The sequence below is a fragment of the Centruroides sculpturatus genome, unplaced genomic scaffold (genome assembly GCF_000671375.1).
Source record: "Centruroides sculpturatus isolate CEXI.00-Female unplaced genomic scaffold, Cexi_2.0 scaffold1276, whole genome shotgun sequence".
Lineage (NCBI taxonomy): Eukaryota > Metazoa > Arthropoda > Arachnida > Scorpiones > Buthidae > Centruroides > Centruroides sculpturatus.
Window position 1 is genome coordinate 59,413 of NW_019385425.1, and position 5,928 is coordinate 65,340.

The following is a 5,928-nucleotide window of genomic DNA, read 5'->3' on the forward strand; positions in this document are numbered from 1 at the left end:
TTCTTGACAATGTTTTATTAAAAAGCCAATAAGCAGTAGGCCTATAACGATAAAAGAAAAATCAATAAAAATATCTTTTAAAAATATTTATCAATATTTTCAATTAAAAATATATAAACGCACAACGTTATCACTACGGAGAGCCACACACAAAGACCCAAAGTATGAAATTGTGCCCTCGAGCTTTGACTTCAGGATAGACGCCAATGAATAAGCATGGTGTGGCCTCCTCGAAGTCTAGACTCGGCAATATGTAATCATTCGCCTTAGGGCGTTGTGAACGAGAAAATGTCAACTCCACCTTACCACAGTTGAAGACCTTTATTTCAGGGATTAGTTTAATGACTTTCAATCGTAAACGCGGAAGATAACATCCAGAAAAACACAAGAGAAATTAAAATCTGCGCATAAAATGTAACTGAATATATAAATTTTAATTAGCGTGCCGAGACTTTGTGACTATTCTGTATATTATAAATTGACTTTCAAAGATTACATTACATGTAGAATAAATGAAACAATTAAGTACTGAATAACTTACTGTATTTGGTATTGATAAATTATATTTGAAGGCAATAATTTTTTCGATAAAAAATTTATATAAATTACATTTGTACGTTTTTATTGGTCCATCAACTACACTTGAATACTAGTGTAGACCTAATTACAAAACTATACGCGTTGGAGACCAGTATACAGGTTCTTCACAAACACAATTTAAATACTACAATGAATACATACATTTAAACATATTTCTAATTTACAAAAGAACGCGATGAACCAGGGTGCATTTATATCAAAATTGACATTTAAAAATATTGGCAATTAATCACCGCAGACATAATTTATCAGAACGTGTCATAAAATACATAATGCCTACTTTATCAGCAGAAATTTGAAAAACATAATATATATTTTAATGTAAATTCTGATGGATAAATTTATATTTTTTTTGGCCGATCTACATTTAAAAATCGTGTTTTCACTCTCCTAATCTACGATGTCATAAAATTGTACTCTTAAAATATTTTAAATGATAAACTTCGAGAGAGAGAGTTTCGTCCTACTACTGAGACTCGAGCATAATTCTGCCACCTAGTGGCAAAGCTCATTATGATACCTCCGAAAGAGTATCGACGATGAATCTGTTAAGATAAATTTAAGGTTCTCTGTAGAGAAAATCTCTTTTTTCTTTCATACAGTGACGATAGGCTCTGCTTTTCAACCAAACACATTCTTTCATGTGATGAGAGGAAGGTGCGCAGATAGAATATAAATTTTGACAGTCATATTTTACGCTTTTCCAAGTTTCCCAATAACACTGTGGCCTGACTGTGGTGTTATTGTTGTGTATATAATTCTTCGTTATCTGAAAGTAAATAATAATAGTAATTAATATACCGTTTTTTTTTTATCATGAAAATTAAAGATTTCAGTTGTGTTATGTAAATGTAATACTTACTTTACAATGGCATGCTTGTTGGTAAAGTCTGCGGAAACCTTTTTTCTGCTTTGCTGTCAGTGACGACCATTCTTTAACAAAATTGCAAATACCTACCCAAACTTTTTCTCCGGAAACTCGACCTGAAAATCAAAATGGGCGATTTCAGATAAATTTTCTTTGTTGTAAAAACGGTAACATGAAAAAAATTCGATACAAAATTCCTAAATTTAAANCTAAACGAAACTATTACTGTTAAAAACTTAAGAGCAAAACAACATTAAAATAAAATTAATTGCATAAATCCTAACATCCCATTCTCCTTTGTCCACAAATTGAAAAGCTTGCACTTAAGCGTCTGTTAAAAATTTCGCTTTTATTCAAATTAGCCAAAAATGGATATACAGTAACTTATTTTGTATGCCGGCTCTTCAATTAACTTATAAAGAAGTGAAGAACGTAAAGTTTATATACATTGCATTACTTGTCAGCTTAAAGTGCAGTATAACTTTAAAGCAATGGCTCACAAACATCTTTTGGCCGCGTATCCTTTCAGTGTTTGATGTGATGAACGTAATGTTTTGATATTAGGTTTGATTTGACGAGCGAGACAATTTCAATCGTATGTCAGTCTCAACTTTAAGCATATGTCTCTGTTTGGATCTTAAATAAAAGCTACCAATGCAGAAAAGCCTGGCTCGCAAAGGTAGGAAGTTACAAAATGCGTCAGAACTTTCACAGAAAACTTAGCCAATTCAGGATATTCCTTCAGTAACTCAGTCCAAAATTGCAACAGACTTTCTCGGTAAAATGACTTTTTGACATTACTGTGTGATGAAATATCAAGCAGTTGTTCCTGCTGGATAATTGGCAGTCCCGGAACAAAATGAAATTGATTCCGTGCCCATCAGTGAGGATCAAAGAATAATTCAAGGAATTAGTGGGGAAAATGCAGTTGCTAGTCGAACATTCCCAAGAACTGTGTTACATCAGCTTTCACATTTGAGCAGTGGCATAGCGAACATAACTGGCGCCCTGGGCACGACGCTTTATTGGCGCCTCCCTCCCCCTCCAGAAACACATAGTTTATCTTAGAGACCATTTGTGCGCCCCTCTGCGAGTGGCGCCCGGTGCATGATACAATCCCTTGCACAACCCTGGCTACGCCACTGCATTTGAGTCAATAGTGACACAAGCTGAACAATGATGAGAAGCACTAATTATTCTACTTTCAATGAGTAATTCGCCTAGAAATTCAATTTTTTTTTATCATAGATTTAATTTTTGTTATGTGTGTTGAATACAGTAGTAGAACTACCTCGAAAGTCTAAATTTAATTCATTAAGGCGAGAAAAAATATCTGCCAAATAGGCAACCCTTTGGATCCAAATTGAGTCTAGAAGACAATTGCCCAACCCAAAAGGATGCTCTCAAAAACAAAACAAGTTCATCAAGTAACTGCAACATATATATCAATATTTTACCAGAATCAGCAGTCTTCTGTGTGCAACAGCAGCGTTACATGCTCTCTATCCATTTCGTTGCAGGATTTTCACCTATTTCTATACGTTTCGGGATAATATTAACTGTATATAAAATGGTATATAACGGAGAATTTGCAAAATAACTAGTATGAAGTAATTTTTTACCCTTTTCGCCCTGAAAGCACGAGAGGACATTCTTAGCAAGCGCATTGTAGGCTCGGTCAGACTCACAATAGGGCAGCCGGAAGGTCACGGACAGGATCAGACATATAGACTTATCCTGACGGACCACCCTAAATAATTTCTAAGGTGATTCGGCCTAGGCCGAATCACCTTAGAAATTATTTAGGGTGGTCCGTCAGGATAAGTCTATATGTCTGATCCTGTCCGTGACCTTCCGGCTGCCCTATTGTGAGTCTGACCGAGCCTACAATGCGCTTGCTAAGAATGTCCTCTCGTGCTTTCAGGGCGAAAAGGGTAAAAAATTACTTCATACTAGTTATTTTGCAAATTCTCCGTTATATACCATTTTATATACAGTTAATATTATCCCGAAACGTATAGAAATAGGTGAAAATCCTGCAACGAAATGGATAGAGAGCATGTAACGCTGCTGTTGCACACAGAAGACTGCTGATTCTGGTAAAATATTGATATATATGTTGCAGTTACTTGATGAACTTGTTTTGTTTTTGAGAGCATCCTTTTGGGTTGGGCAATTGTCTTCTAGACTCAATTTGGATCCAAAGGGTTGCCTATTTGGCAGATATTTTTTCTCGCCTTAATGAATTAAATTTAGACTTTCGAGGTAGTTCTACTACTGTATTGAACACACATAACAAAAATTAAATCTATGATAAAAAAAATTGAATTTCTAGGCGAATTACTCATTGAAAGTAGAATAATTAGTGCTTCTCATCATTGTTCAGCTTGTGTCACTATTGACTCAAATGCAGTGGCGTAGCGAGGGTTGTGCAAGGGATTGTATCATGCACCGGGCGCCACTCGCAGAGGGGCGCACAAATGGTCTCTAAGATAAACTATGTGTTTCTGGAGGGGGAGGGAGGCGCCAATAAAGCGTCGTGCCCAGGGCGCCAGTTATGTTCGCTATGCCACTGCTCAAATGTGAAAGCTGATGTAACACAGTTCTTGGGAATGTTCGACTAGCAACTGCATTTTCCCCACTAATTCCTTGAATTATTCTTTGATCCTCACTGATGGGCACGGAATCAATTTCATTTTGTTCCGGGACTGCCAATTATCCAGCAGGAACAACTGCTTGATATTTCATCACACAGTAATGTCAAAAAGTCATTTTACCGAGAAAGTCTGTTGCAATTTTGGACTGAGTTACTGAAGGAATATCCTGAATTGGCTAAGTTTTCTGTGAAAGTTCTGACGCATTTTGTAACTTCCTACCTTTGCGAGCCAGGCTTTTCTGCATTGGTAGCTTTTATTTAAGATCCAAACAGAGACATATGCTTAAAGTTGAGACTGACATACGATTGAAATTGTCTCGCTCGTCAAATCAAACCTAATATCAAAACATTACGTTCATCACATCAAACACTGAAAGGATACGCGGCCAAAAGATGTTTGTGAGCCATTGCTTTAAAGTTATACTGCACTTTAAGCTGACAAGTAATGCAATGTATATAAACTTTACGTTCTTCACTTCTTTATAAGTTAATTGAAGAGCCGGCATACAAAATAAGTTACTGTATATCCATTTTTGGCTAATTTGAATAAAAGCGAAATTTTTAACAGACGCTTAAGTGCAAGCTTTTCAATTTGTGGACAAAGGAGAATGGGATGTTAGGATTTATGCAATTAATTTTATTTTAATGTTGTTTTGCTCTTAAGTTTTTAACAGTAATAGTTTCGTTTAGATTTAACTTATTTTGCATGGTAAATGAAATATAATTTTTGTTGAGTAACAATAGATTTAACTCATTTTAAAGCAACGACGACTTTTTCATGCCATAATATGGTAAAATCATATTGAAAAGACCCATCAGTGGCCGAGTGAATAAAACCACTGAACAATGGTAGTTGGTCGTGGGTTTATCCCCTCACCAACGGGTTTTCTTCACCTTCGTAAAATTATCACAATGACTTCTTGCTGTCTTATCAATCTCAAAAGTGGAATTTTTGATCCGAAATCTTAAAACTTTGTTTCGCAAAGCCATTTAAAAAGTTACACAAACTGGTTCATTCTCGGAACAGTTACATTCCGAATAATCATCTTCCACGTCATTATGATCGCCACACTTCAAATTGGCATAAATTTCAAAGTTGGATCATCATTCCATTTATCTGTAAATTTCAATTCCAGCAATCTGACGACATCTTCGTTTTTCTTATTTTCTATGATTTTCTATAATCCAGGAAGTGGGGGTGGAAGGCTTGTTGGGTACTAACACGTTGTTACGATAGGGACACCACCTTTCCAGTATGCTGTTGCAATTCTCTTCGTTTCTCACAGTTATCACAATCCTGGCTTTTTGCTGATTTTTTACGACCTGTCTGTAGAAAACAACGCATTTCATTTCTTGAATTCGAGCCGACGAAACATATAGTAATAACAAAATTTTTCTGTTGTAATTTTCTTTTGTAGGCGAAAATTTTATGCCGAAACGCCAATACATTATCATTTTTTTAAAAAACTCTCTCCACCCTGTAGGTTCGACCAGGCCAAAAATGGGAAGCCGGGTGTTGAGGGATAATCTGACTGCCGGACTTATCAGAATGGATAGTCCCCCGAAAATTTCCTGATGTTTTTCGATCCGTCTGAATTCGATCCCGGGTCCCCAAAACGGTAGGTATATTCGACAGAAAGTCTTTAAATCTTCACTTATGATGCAATACGGCCATGACTGTCTCCTGCACATGCTTTGTTTGAATATGGAGCAATGCTATTGGCCACTTGAATTTAGCAATAACAAGAAATGACAATGTGGACAATGCTGTAAGCAATAGGGATATTACTTGTTTTGGCCATAC

General features: G+C 36.0%; 1 long non-coding RNA gene across 1 annotated transcript; it reads right to left on the bottom strand.

Annotated features, from left to right (window-relative positions):
* Nucleotides 1-601: 601 nt before the first annotated feature.
* LOC111638864 lies at nt 602-1,615 on the bottom strand. The gene is made up of 2 exons (XR_002758964.1): nt 1,463-1,615; nt 602-1,369 (listed from the first exon to the last, which is right to left on the bottom strand). It is a non-coding gene; the product is annotated as an uncharacterized LOC111638864 (long non-coding RNA).
* Between the last annotated feature and the right edge of the window lie 4,313 nt (nt 1,616-5,928).